Here is a 14501-nt window from a genome sequence, read left to right as displayed (position 1 = left end):
AGTGAAATAAACACATGAAGAGGTGTGCTGTATCCGTGTGAAATAAACAGGAAGATGTGTGCTGTATCAGTGTGAAATAAACACATGAAGAGGTGTGCTGTATCAGTGTGGAATAAGCACATGAAGAGGTGTGCTGTATCAGTGTGTGAAATAAACACATGAAGAGGTGTGCTGTATCAGTGTGAAATAAACACATGAAGAGGTGTGCTGTATCAGTGTGGAATAAACACATGAAGAGGTGTGCCGTATCAGTGTGTGAAATAAACACAGGAAGAGGTGTGCCGTATCAGTGTGTGAAATAAACACATGAAGGGGTGTGCTGCATCACAATAATAAATGAACACATGACAAATAAATAGGTCATAATACATGTGAACTGTAACATTGACATTTTGTGATGTGACTTGTATGGTTACACATGTATTTGCAGATTATCCTGGATAATGACATGACTACTTTATATTGGCATATTGGTCTTCTGGGGGAATCCCACTCCTGGAGGGGTGGCTGTTAGGGGACAATGGCTATCCGTTAAAGACAAGGCTGAAGATAATATAATAGAGTGCGTGAATAGTCATTCAATTGAAAACTCCCAAAAACATGCACTGTAGCCCAATAGAGAGGACGTTTGGAATGATGAAAATGCACTTCAGATGTTCGCATAAGTCAGGTGGAACTTTACAATACAGCCCTCAGAAGGCCTGAATATTCTTTGTGGCGTGTTGTGTGTTGCATAACGTTGCCAAAGTCATGGATGTCTCAGACATAAATGAGGACACGTTATAGGACTTTAGAAGGCGTGATGTTGAACTGTATGTGCTGATGCACATTAATGAACCGAGATACCCCAGCAGCACGGGCGAGGAGGAATCAGCTGGCAGAAGAGCTGCTTCATCTACAGCCTGTTATGCAGACAGAATGGTTCATTTGATTTAAAAAGTCCACAACATTGCCCTGCGAATACTGCATTTATTTCGACATTTTAAATCACCTTTTTATGATTAATTTTCAAATATGTTCTGCGGGATTCACTGAGCATGATGGTCGTTTTTTAGATCTCCAAATTTTAATGGACTCGCACAGAAACAGGTCTTTTATGAGGTAAATCTGTTTTTTCTAAGACTTTTAAAATCCACCATTATATTATCAATCCACCAAGGTGCAAGTGCAGGTGGCTTTTATAAGGAATGTGAGATGATATGCTGATTGGTTTATCACATGTTTATGCCCAGGACACACCTATAAATTAAGACAGTAGGATCAGCCCATTGGAACCTTGTGCCTTACATTGCGCTCAAATAATCCACTGTTAAACGAGTATAAGTGGGTTTGGACAAAACCTAAATGCACTTGTACCATGCACTTTAGACCATGCGCTAAGATCATTAAAATAGAGCATTTTTTAAGTAAAAAGCTGGTTTATTGTGTTCATATGATATTCCACTTTAGATGGTCATGAATAATATAAAAAAGGTGCAATATGTTATTAATGTTAAGGGCAATGTCAGGCACTTGTAAACATTATCCTTGCACTAAATTATATAGGCATTATATATACTCAAAAGGATTTACTGCACAAAGAAAACACAACCAATTAAAAAAGATCTCATACCTTTTTTGTGGAAGATAATTTATCTGAACTCTTCTCTTCGAAAGAGCTGGACTTCAGTGACTGCTGGATCCTGTGAACAAAACATGGAGACAGAGCTTCCAGTTAAACTCATCCTCTTACTGCAGCTCAAACTCACAGCACATGAAGACAGAGCTTCCAGTTAAACTTATCATCTTACAGCAGCTCTATCCAGAAGAATCAGTTTTACACAATGTGTTCTGAACCATTTGCATAGTTTCTCTCTTGTACACACATCAGAGTTAGAAATGAATGAGTGGTACGCACAGAATGCACAAAGCAAGTTCTGTCAGGAAACTCAAAAATTGCAGCTGACCAATCGGTTGGCTCCATTAACCGCATACTTGTGCGTTTCCACCATCATCCAATTGCATACACACAACACTCTTCTCTTACCCATCCAATCACAGGCACACATCACCAATGGAGTGCGTTATTAAACCACAAATCAGACCTCTCAGTGCTGCTGCTTGCCTGCGCTGCTTTTGCCTGCTTCACTGCTGCTGCTCAGAACTGCACTCACCCTCCACCACCCCATCATCACCTACTGTTTGGATCTGCTCCTAGATACTGGGGGGTTTACTGGTATTCCTCCTGTTTAGTAGGGGAGATGTATAGTACTCCCTGTTAGATAGGGTAATGCACCCTGGTGCATGCACTAATACCTGAAGCAGATCCATTCACCGCCAAACCCAAAATATGTATTTACATATCCAGGTAAATATTTTAGTACGTACTTAGCCCCTGAAGAGACGTGGGTGAGAACATTTTTTAAAATATTATTGCGTTCCCTCGCAAAACAATGTAAAAAATGTAAATAAAGATAAAAGATGTTAGCTGTTAGACTATTGTGAATACATATAGCCTACACTCCATTCCTCTGACACACACATAATAAATACTTAGATAATATGCATTTATATTGGTTAGCGAGGGCTAGTTAGACCATTCTGAATACGTATAGCCTTGCGACACTCAGCAAGTCTTCTGTCACACACAGTACATAAATACATAATGTGTTTATTTACTCATGTGTATGTGTTAGTTAGAGAGGGACAGCTAGCTAGACTACTGTGAATAGCCTACTCGCAGTCATTCCTCTGTCACAAACTGTCGCTTGCTAGCTATATCTTATGCTCAGCAATTTGTGCACAGGAGCAAATATGAATACATATGCCTAGCATTGATAGCTATACAGCTGTCGGGGTAGCAGGGTTGATGACTGGGTTGCCAGACTGGGGAACATTCCCCTAAATGTAGGGGATTAAAAACATTATTTGGAGAACTATTACAATAAAAATGTGTTTGGGTCAATGATAGATGGGGGATTTTAAAAGGAGGTATGGGGGGAAATTGTGAGAAATTTGTATGGGAGTCAGTTGAAGATGGGGATTTTTGGATGGAGTTTAGATGTTGAACTACCAGTTGCTTCCTGGAATGATCAGTTTTGCGATTCGACCTACTTGTGCTTTACTGTGAAATTGGCTTTAAATATAAAGATGTCAGCTGGCTAGACTAATTGATCAGCTTTACTTTGAACATTCCATTGAACAAGTAACAGTAAACAGATGTGCTAGCTACATCATACGGCCTCGTAGAATTGCGATTAATAAAGGCTAACATCACACTAGCCCTTGCTTCGTGTAAGTCCGATCACCACTGCAGTGAAGTTAACAGTCAACTGGCTATGATTCCTACGAGAAATGTGTAGTCACGCTGAAGTTTACACGTGTCGTCCACGATCTAAAGCTCCATTTTGCACTGCCTAAAGCTACTCTTAGCAACTAACATTGGGAAATGAACATGTCATTATTTTGATCCAGTGCTCAAACATTTGGAACATTTGCTTAGCTTTTAATTCATTATTCAGCTGGGGGATTGCAACATTAGCCACTTAGCACGCCAAGAACTAGATAACATTAGCTGGCCTAGTTAAGAACCCATCTGATTAAGAACCTATCGCTTGCTGGCTAGCCGATAACCAACCCATTAGCAGTTGCTAGGCTTCCTGTTGTAGTATTTGTTGGATGAATGAGGATGATGGTTGTTTCATTAAACGTTTATTGACACAAACTGGGATTCATCATTGTATGTACAGAGGTTACCCGTGAGACATGACTAATGTAAGAGACTGACAAGTGACACTGCACTATATTAGTTTGTTTACTTTACTGCCCTGCATATGAACATGCATATAAAATAGTCCATTAATATGACACCTGGCTGTCTACTGCTGGTAGATTGACAGAAGTGCGATGGAGCATTTAGATCTTTAAACAAATGGGTACTTAACTAAGCGCCCTAAGTGGCTAATGTCGCAATCGCTATCTGAATAATGAATAAAGTTAAGCAAACGTTGAGTTGCTTGATCGAAATAACGAAGCTTCCTTCCTTCTCATCATAAGAGGACAGCCAGAGGGCAGTTCATCAACCATGCCAATCCTGACAGAAGCTCTAGCCAGACAGACAGCCAGATATGAAGATATAGAGATCTACAGTTGAGGCCAAAAGTTTACATACACCCAGGCTAATGATATTCAAACTCAGTTTTTCACAACTCTGCACATGTCATGTTACCATACCCTAATTGACTTGCCAAAAGAAATGTATCTACTTTGTTCACATCAGAAGGCATTTTAAAACAATGGATTAGAGACAGATTTATTTCAGCTTTAATTAGCTGAACTGAAAAAGTGTGTCTGAGCAAGGAGGCCCACAAACCTGACTGAGTTACACCACTTCTGTCAGGGGAAATGGGCAAAAATTCCAGCAAAGTGTTGTGAGAAGCTTGTGGGAGGCTACACCAAGCATTTGGTTCAAGTTAAGCAATTAAAAAGGCGATGCCACCAAATACTAACAAAGTGTACGTAAACTTTTGACCCACTGAAAATCTGATATAGTACATAAAAGCTGAAATAAATCTGTCTCTTAGCTATTATTTTGAAATGACCTCTAATGGAAATAAAGTAGATACCCTAATTGGCTTAACACAGGATATGTATGGTAACATGAAATGTGTGGAGTTGTGAAAAATTGAGATTGAATGTCTTTAGCCTAGGTGTATGTAAACTTTTGGCTTCAACTGTACATCTGAATGCGTCTTGATAAACTGGACTACACGTGAAAGGTGCCAGTAACATTGAAGGATAGTGAAACAGTTTTATCAATATGAATCTGTTTAATTACCTGTGGTCACCAGTGGACTCTCCACTAAAGACATGTTGATGATTCATTGAATGATCACTCTTCATAGACACACAGCTGGGTACAGGTGACCCTGCTCTTTCCACTAGGACCCTGTGAACAAAACAATGAGACAGAGCTTCCAGTTAAACTCATCCTCTTACTGCAGCTCTAACTCACAGCACATGGAGACAGAGCTTCCAGTTAAACTCATCCTATTACTGCAGCTCTAACTCACAGCACAACTGAATATGAAATAGTACATCTCACCTATATCTGAATGTGTCTTCATAAACTGGACTACACGTGAAAGGTGCCAGTAACATTGAAGGATAGTGAAACAGTTTTATCAATATGAATCTGTTTAATTACCTGTGGTCACCAGTGGACTCTCCACTAAAGACATGTTGATGATTCATTGAATGATCACTCTTCATAGACACACAGCTGGGTACAGGTGACCCTGCTCTTTCCACTAGGACCCTGTGAACAAAACAATGAGACAGAGCTTCCAGTTAAACTCATCCTCTTACTGCAGCTCTAACTCACAGCACATGGAGACAGAGCGTCCAGTTAAACTCATCCTCTTACTGCAGCTCTAACTCACAGCACATGGAGACAGCTTCCAGTTAAACTCATCCTCTTACTGCAGCTCTAACTCACAGCACATGGAGACAGAGCTTCCAGGTAAACTCATCCTATTACTGGAGCTCTAACTCACAGCACAACTGAATATGAAATAGTACATCTCACCTATATCTGAATGTGTCTTCATGAACTGGACTACACGTGAAAGGTGCCAGTAACATTGAAGGATAGTGAAACAGTTTTATCAATATGAATCTGTTTAATTACCTGTGATCACCAGTGGACTCTCCACTAAAGACATGTTGATGATTCATTGAATGATCAGTCTTCATAGACACACAGCTGGGTACAGGTGACCCTGCTCTTTCCACTAGGACCCTGTGAACAAAACATGGAGACAGAGCATGCAGTTAAACTGATCTTCTTACTGCAGCTCTAACTCACAGCACAAGGAGACAGAGCTTCCAGTTAGACTCATCCTCTTACTGCAGCTCTAACTCACAGCACATGGAGACAAAGCTTCCAGTTAGACTCATTCTCTTACTGCAACTCAAACTCACATCACAACTGAATATGACTTTATAGATCTCACCTACAGTTGGGGCCAAAAGTTTACATACACCCAGGCTAATAATATTCAAACTCAGTTTTTCACAACTCCGCACATTTCATGTTACCATGCATTTTTTTTGGCAAGTCAATTAGGGTGTCTTCTTTGTTCACATCAGAGGTCATTTTAAAACAATCGATTAGAGACAGATTTATTTCAGCTTTAATTCACTTAATTAGAATTCCAGTGGGTCAAAAGTTTACATACACAAGGTTGACTGTCTCTTTAAAAAGTCTGGAAGATTCCAGAAATGTAGGTAATGATGAATTTTTTAGAAGTTTCTGATTGGCCAATTGTCATAATTAGGAGTTAATTGGGAGTTAATTGGAACCTGTGGCTGTATTTAAGGGCCTACCTTTAGAGCCACTGCCTTTTTGCCCTTGATACCATGGGAAAATTCAAGAAACTCAGCCAAGACCTCAGGAAAAAAAAAAACTGTGGACCTCCACAAGTCCAGTTCCTCCTTAGGAGCAATTTCTCCTCAGACGCCCGGACCGGGGTGTTGGCGGTGCGGACAACCGGGTCACCTGCGCCGCGAGTGCCCGCTCATGGAGGTGGGGCAGGTGGTTCGTGTTGTTGGCCCGCCCACCTCCGCTCCCGACCCAGACGGAGCGTACTGTATTCCGGTAAGGATTCAAGGGAGTGAACACCAGGCGCTGTTGGACTCGGGGGCTATGCAGACCATGATTCGACAAAGCCTGGTTCGACCCGAGGCGTTGTTAGAAGCATCAAGGGTATCTATAAGGTGTGTGCATGGGGATTTACACGAGGACCCTATCGTCTCGGTGGAAATTCGGTGTCAAGGGAAAAAGCATAAAATAAAGGCTGCAGTTAGCTCCCGCCTCTCGCACCCTCTGATTTTAGGCACTGATTGGCCGGGGTTCCGCCAGGCAGCTGGTAAGGTAGGGGGGGTGCGTTCACGACGGGTAGGGCTGTGTGATGTGTGTGCTGCTGTCAGCGGTGACGCGGGGTCGTCCGACGCGGCAGAGGGGGAGCCGGCACCAGTGGAGCCTCCGGGGGAGACTCCGCAGGTACCGGTGTTTCGCCCCATGGAGGATTTCCCATTCGAGCAGTCTCGTGATGACACCCTACGCTTTGCCTTTGACCGCGTGATGTCCATTGATGGTCAACAGGTGCGCCCTGATGCAACACTCACTCACCCGTATTTTGTAATAATTCGGGATAGATTATACAGAGTGTGTCATGACACTCAGACTAATGAGGAAATCACCCAATTGCTGGTGCCTAAAAGCTCTCGGGAAATGGTTTTTCAGACGGCTCATTTTAACCCCATGGCTGGTCATTTAGGGTATGAGTAAACACTGAACCGGATAATGGCCCGCTTCTATTGGCCGGGCATTTGGGCCGACGTGCGTCGGTGGTGTGCGTCGTGCCCTGAATGCCAACTAGTAAATTCCCCGGCTATACCAAAAGCGCCGTTGCGCCCCCTTCCGCTAATGGAGGTCCCTTTTGAGAGAGTGGGGATGGACCTCATCGGGCCGTTTGATCGGAGCACGCAGGGATACCGTTTCGTGTTAGTTCTGGTGGATTATGCGACAAGGTATCCCGAAGCAGTTCCTTTGCGCAGCATTTCGGCAAAAAGTGTTGCGCAGGCATTGTTTCAAATAACCTCCCGAGTCGGAATCCCGAAAGAGATTCTGACTGACCAGGGCACACAGTTTATGTCACGCACACTACGCGAGCTGTACGGGTAATTGGGCATTCATTCTATTAGAACCAGCGTGTACCATCCCCAAACGGATGGGCTGGTTGAGCGTTTTAATAGAACGTTGAAGTCTATGATCCGGAAGTTCGTTCATGAGGATAGCCGTAATTGGGATAAGTGGTCATCTCCTCTGGTGTTTGCAGTGTGGGAGGTTCCCCAGGCCTCCACGGGATTTTCTCCCTTTGAACTACTGTTCGGTAGGAAACCCCGGGGAATATTGGACCTAGTTAAAGAAAACTGGGAGGAGGGTCCGAGTCCTAGTAAAAATGAATTACAATACGTGCTGGACCTGCGAGCAAAACTCCATACACTGGGTAAGTTGTCACGGGAGAATTTGCTCGAGGCGCAGGCACGTCAGCAACAGCACTACGACAGAGGAGCTAAACTACGGCAATTTTCACCGGGAGATAAAGTTCTTGTGTTACTCCCTACCTCTAGTTCTAAATTACTCGCCAAGTGGCAAGGGCCCTTTGCGGTCACACGGCAAGTGGGGGAGGTTGACTATGAGGTAGAGTGTACTGATAGAGAGGGGGCAAAACAGATTTATCACCTCAGTCTCCTGAAAGCGTGGAAGGAGGTGGTGGCTGTCTCTCTGGTTACGGTGGATAAGGAGAGAGATGAGCTGGGGAGAGATGAGGTACCAAATTCATCCAGTCAGATCTCAACCCTTTCAGATGACCATCTCTCACCGAATCAGAGAGCAGACCTTGCCTTGTTGCAAAAGCGTTTTGCTGATGTGTTTTCCCCCATACCAGGAGGCACGCACCTCATACACCACCACATTGAGACTTACCCGGGGGTGACGGTGCGGACCCGCCCCTATAGATTGCCGGAACACAAAAAGAAATTGGTTCAGGCAGAGATAAAGGCAATGCTAGAGCTGGGGGTAATAGAGGAATCCCACAGTCCCTGGAGTAGCCCCATTGTGCTGGTAGGTAAGCCTGATGAGTCTATTCGCTTCTGTGTGGATTATAGAAAGGTAAATGAAGTGTCACGGTTTGATGCTTATCCAATGCCTCGGGTCAACGAGCTCTTGGATCGGCTTGGCACGGCTCGATTTTTTTCGACGCTGGATTTAACCAAGGGTTACTGGCAGATTCCCTTATCTGCCAAATCTAAGGAAAAAACGGCTTTCTCCGCTCCGGATGGTTTGTACCAATTCAGGACACTTCCGTTTGGGTTATTCGGGGCCCCTGCCACCTTCCAGCGCCTAATGGATCGGGTATTGCGTCCGCATGCTGGTTATGCTGCTGCCTATCTGGATGATGTAATCATCCATAGCAACAGCTGGGAGCAGCATTTGCAGCATGTGGGGGCAGTGCTCGAGTCATTAAGGCAGGCAGGGCTCACGGCTAACCCAAAGAAGTGTGCTATTGGCTGAGCGGAGGTACGGTATTTGGGGTACCACTTGGGAAGTGGACAGGTGCGGCCTCTAGTGGACAAAACCGCTGCGATTGCAGCCTGTCCCCGACCCAAGTCAAAAAAGGAGGTAAGGAGGTTCTTGGGGCTGGCCGGCTATTACAGAAGGTTCATCCCGGCATTTTCGGAGCTAACCAGCCCCCTAACTGACTTAACCTGAAAAGGTGCCTCAGATCCGGTCCAGTGGACGGAACCGTGCCAGCGGGCGTTTGAGAGGGTAAAAGAAGCTCTCTGTGGGGAGCCGCTCTTGTTCACACCTAACTTCTCTCTCCCTTTTGTTTTGCAGACCGACGCGTCGGACAGAGGGCTGGGGGCTGTTTTGACCCAGCAGGTGGAGGGAGTCGACCGCCCCGTGCTGTACATTAGCCGAAAACTGTCACAACGGGAGGCGAAGTACAGCACGGTGGAGAAAGAGTGCCTCGCCATTCGGTGGGCGGTCGGAGCCCTCCGGTATTACCTTCTGGGTCGCCCATTCACCATCTGTTCGGACCATGCCCCCCTCCAATGGCTCCACCGCATGAAGGATACCAACGCCCGGATCACTCGGTGGTATCTGGCTTTGCAGCCTTTTAACTTCAAGGTGATCCATAGACCGGGTGTACGGATGGTCGTGGCGGACTTCCTCTCTCGCCCCCAGGAGGGGGGGGGGGAGGGGGAGGGGTTGGTCATCGGCCGGATGGCTCCCCGGCCTAAGTCGAGCGGTGGGGGTATGTGGTGGGGTGGGCGTGGTATGAGCGTCGGCTGCAGAGAGAGAGTGTGAGAGGAGCGGCTCTCGGATCCTTCGTCACAACTGTCAGCTGGAGGTAATCAGCGCCGATAATTGTTAATTGTTTAATTGCGCTGATTGCCTCTGATTGCTTTCAACAGTGAGCCTGGGGTTTTTAAAAGGAAGACCGGAAGCCAGAGCGAGGAGGGCCGATGACAAGACGACTACGGAACCGTGTTATATGAGAATTGTCTGTAAAAGACGAGAGTGTGAATAAAAGAGCACGGCAGTGCTAATTACGGAAACGGTTGTCTCCCGTGAGTGTGTTTTAACCAGGAGGGGTGGCACTCACTTGCCACAGACCTCTTATGGAAATAAAGTGGATTCCCTAATTGACTTAACATGGGAAGTTGTATGGTAACATGAAATGTGTTCAGCTGTGAAAAATAGAGTTTGAATGTCTTTAGCCTAGGTGTATGTAAACCTTTGGCCTGAACTGTATGTAAGAGTTTCTGTAATCCAAAATGCCTCGGCTCATATTCAAGACTGCTAGCTAGGTCAGGTGCCATTTTCAACAAGAAAGTCTTTCTACATGAAATATGTTGTGGTAGGGCTCGTTTTGCGGGAGAAATTCAGGGCAATTAGAGGACCACGCCTACTGGTTAAGCAACCACACACCTGGATGATGTTACGAATCAGTCCAGGATTTAGAAGTGTGCTTCTTTCCACAGTAGGCGTCTGAGACCGGGATCCCCCACGACGGTGACAGAGAGCACATACAGACCAGAGAAAAGGCTGAAAAGCGCTCGTATAATTTCATTTATTTTGTCTTTGTTATTTTAGTTTATTGTTTTTGCCCAGATCCCGTGAGGGTGATGAGCGAAGGTTTTTTCATGTTTGTGTTTGAATATGCTCTCTCTCACTATTGAAAATAAAATTCTGGAGTTATCTGAAATTCCCGCATCTCCCTGTGTCCAGCTCTTCTGTCCCTAACAGGGTGATCCCGGTGTGTGACCTATGTAAATAATGCTCTTGCCACTTTTGTGCAGGTGAGGCAAGCTAAATTGAAAATGCCTAAGCATTGACCCTTCTCTGGATGCAGGGAAAGCAATATACTTTTTTTTCACCCCAAAAATGGAGAACTACAAGAAAACAACACTGAAGTTAGCTCCCGATTCGAAAATTCCAGTCCACCGTAAATCAGTTGTGTTATATGATTGAATGTTTTCACAGATTTCCTTACATGTTTGCAAAGGTTATAATGTGCTTCTAAAAGTGAGCTACGGCTGAAGAGAAATTGAACAATGGCGGTAATGTGAAATTATTTTTTTTAATTATGTCCTATTCTCACGTCTTTTTAAAGCTGTAACATGGAAAGATCAGATAAGTGTCATGCATTTTGTTTTCTCCTCAAAATCTAATGGTCTCACCATTGCATCACATAATGTATGTATGAGATAACAGGAACTAATGTACACGTGAAATGGTGTTGATGAAATATCACTGCACCGTACGCAAATAAAACTCCAAACTGTCTATATAAACAAATACAGTAATAAAATCCTATTGAAAAATGATCATAAGGCATAGCAAATTCTCCTCAAAATTTAAAGGTCTCAAACTTTTGACACTTGATTATGACAGAAGAGGTCCTGAAGTAGTAGTGACCTGATTTTGGTGAAATATTCCTGAAGTGTTTTCAAATAATCCCACTCCAAACTATGAAATCCAATAGTGGCTAATTGAAAAAAATTTAAATTGGCATTTCTCCCCAAATTTATAAGATCTCAAAGTTTTGACACATGTTCATAACAGATGGGGTCCTGCACTATGTCCTATCCATTTTCGTGAAATTTCACTGTACCATTTTTGAATAATCCCACTACAAACCTATGTAATCCAATACAAATGAATAGAAAAAATGAAAATTTGGACTGGAATCTCTCCCCAAATTTCAAAGGTCTTAAACTTCTGATACGTTTATGATAGGAGGGGTGATGGGTTTGGAGTGTTTCTCCTCTCTGCAAGTAGTGATGCCATATGGTATCAGGCAACATTAAGGTTGTTTAGGGACAAAACACATGCCATTAGGGAACAAAGATTCCTTGCAGATAGGATGGACATGCAGTGGGTGGTGGGTTGCTGTACCGCAAACTTGTGTTGTGTTTCCCGCTGGCCAGTATGATTACAATAAACTTTTACTTCCTTCAGTAAAGTGTCTGTTGTCTTGGTGATTTCCTGCATCGTCCTGACTTTGATTCCACGAGAAGAAGCTGGGTCCTAACAGTTTGGGGATGAGGATGGAATTTGTAAATATCTTCTGAATTGGATCAATGAGCATCAACGAGAGGGTGAGTATTATTTTAATTAAACTGGCCACGCTGACTAGAAGTCGATAATCCTTGAAAATATTTTAGAGGTGACTCCTAAATCATTTTGTAAAGGAACAGTATGGACAGGACGTGTTGTGAATATCACTGTGTTTTGAAAAGCTAGTGTGACACAGTGGTGTCATTCCTGGGTTTGTGCTATCAAGTGCCTTGTGGCACACTGAGGAGCATTTTTGTGCTATCAAGTGTCTTGTGGCACGTTGAGGAGCATTGTTCTAGAGAAGGCTGATTTGAGATTAGCTAATTGGACGTCAGGCATAAGGCTATTGTGTGTGTGTGTGTGATGGCTGAGTATGAAAGTAAAGTGCACTTAATCTGCTAGCCCTTTTGTTGTTTATAAACTGAACCTTTACACATGGCAGACATGCTAAGCCAAAATGGCAAAGTTGAATCCAACCACACTGCTGCCATCACCAGATAAGGGTGAGCCTCATCACTGCTGTGTTGAAATAGAACCAGGTAACACATCTAAGGTAATGGAAATACCGATAGCAGAGGCACTTCTTCTTTTTATGTTGACAGGAAACGACACATGAGGTGGGCAGTGTGCACACAGGACGAGGCATTGATAAGACACGGGCAGCGAACAGGACAGTCTGCACAAGTGGCAGAATTGTATGCGATAGCAGAGGCATGTGACGCAATGATAGGCTATGACATAAACACTTACACTGACTCACGCTCTGCGTTTGGGGTAGTACACGATTATGTGCGTCTGTGGGCGAATAGGGGGTACCTGACTAGCGCAGGATCCCCAATTCAAAATGGGGGAGTAGTGGAGAGACTACATAAAACTAGTACTGGCACCAAAGTGAGTAGCAGTAATAAACGTAAAGGCACACATCAAAAGAACAGACCCGCACACAGAAGGGAATAGGTGCGCTGATGAACGGGCTAAAAGAGCAGCCACAGAGGGAGCAATAACACCGGCCTTGGCCGCAGTACAGGAAAAGCAAGCAAAAAAAATTAAACCAAAATAAGACATTTTGGAGTACCTCAAAAGCATTTAGCACCACGAGCAGAGTAGTGGTTATGGATGGGAAATTGGAGGCTTGGGGATGACAATTGTCATGCAGTGAGACCACGACCTGTGGACATTTACAGTTTTAAGCATGCGCACATGGTCCAATGCATTTAAAGCCCTGTTAGTGTTCTTTTTAATTGTGCGCAACATAACAACCATATAAAGTAACGTGAAGGAAAGAGGGAAAATGTGCTTACCATTGTTTGTGTGTGTTCTGAAGGTGAATTGTACATGAATGAGACCGAGAAAATATGGCAAAAACGGAAAAGAAACAATGTTCGTTTTACCGCGAATTTAAAATACTTTTTTTTTTTTTTTTTTTAAACGACCGCAATTTCTGTTAAATGAAATTGGTAGCGGTACCGTTGTTTGCCGTAAATTTGTGGGGGAAAAGAGTTAAATTATTGAAGGTAAAATGTAATATTCATGTTAAACATTGTTTTATTTTGCAATTATATGAAAAGTTAGCAAACACCAACCAAACATACAGCCGGTTTTTCTGGAAGCCTTCCAAGGAAGCGCGAGCCATACCATAGGGCTTTTTCGTGGGGGTGTTTGGGACATGTGTGAAATCCCAAGGGGGGAGGATGTATGCATTTGCTTTTGTTTTGCTTTTCCGTAATGGGCAATTCATTATTCACATTCATTTGTTTATGCATAGTAATTATGTATTGTTGGTTCTTGAAATTTAAATGTAAAATAAGACATACTGATAAAGGGAAGAAACTTAATTTTTTTTTGTAATAGGATTGCCGGGGGAGGGGCTTGGGCTATATAAGCCAGAGGAAAAGTCCTAGAGTGGAATTTCTATTTTCTGTGTGTGCTGAATGGTCATCTAGACACGCAGCTTATTTCAACAAGTAGGGCCTACTAGGCATAGCCTACTGTGTTTTGTTTACTTGTTTTTGTTTTGTTTATGGTATTTGTTGCATATTTTGTTGTGTCGTCACCTGTACATATTTTGCACCGGTTCTGGGTTTGAAGCACGTCTCCTGTAAATAAACCTGGGTGAACAGAAGTTTTTGTCTCCTGCCACTCTTTTGCTGCTCCAACCGCCACCGGACTCCCTCACAACAATATTTGGAGGGGACCAGGGAACACAGTAATCCTGCCTTATTCATTAATGGGGTCCATGATAGAAGTGTATCGTTCCTTGGGACATAATTGGGTAAGGCGCATGCGACACCAGATGGGGCAAACCTGGTGGCACCCTAAGCTAGGGGTA

At 43.7% G+C, this 14501-nt stretch overlaps 1 protein-coding gene and 2 long non-coding RNA genes across 3 annotated transcripts in view; 1 reads left to right on the top strand and 2 right to left on the bottom strand.

The window, feature by feature from the left end:
* LOC135242400 (protein NLRC3-like) overlaps positions 1 to 14501 on the bottom strand; it is a 1894071-nt gene that overhangs the window by 1236906 nt on the left and 642664 nt on the right. The window lies entirely within an intron of this gene.
* Positions 1 to 14501, top strand: part of LOC135242451 (uncharacterized) — a 641023-nt gene that overhangs the window by 212742 nt on the left and 413780 nt on the right. The gene's annotated exons all lie outside the window — the stretch shown is intronic.
* On the bottom strand, positions 474 to 13772 carry LOC135242463 (uncharacterized). The gene is made up of 3 exons (XR_010326355.1): positions 13474 to 13772; positions 1613 to 1682; positions 474 to 507 (listed from the first exon to the last, which is right to left on the bottom strand). It is a non-coding gene; the product is annotated as an uncharacterized LOC135242463 (long non-coding RNA).

The sequence above is a fragment of the Anguilla rostrata genome, chromosome 16 (genome assembly GCF_018555375.3).
Source record: "Anguilla rostrata isolate EN2019 chromosome 16, ASM1855537v3, whole genome shotgun sequence".
Lineage (NCBI taxonomy): Eukaryota > Metazoa > Chordata > Actinopteri > Anguilliformes > Anguillidae > Anguilla > Anguilla rostrata.
Note: the sequence above shows the minus strand (reverse complement) of the source record. Positions and strands in the feature narration are given on the sequence as shown.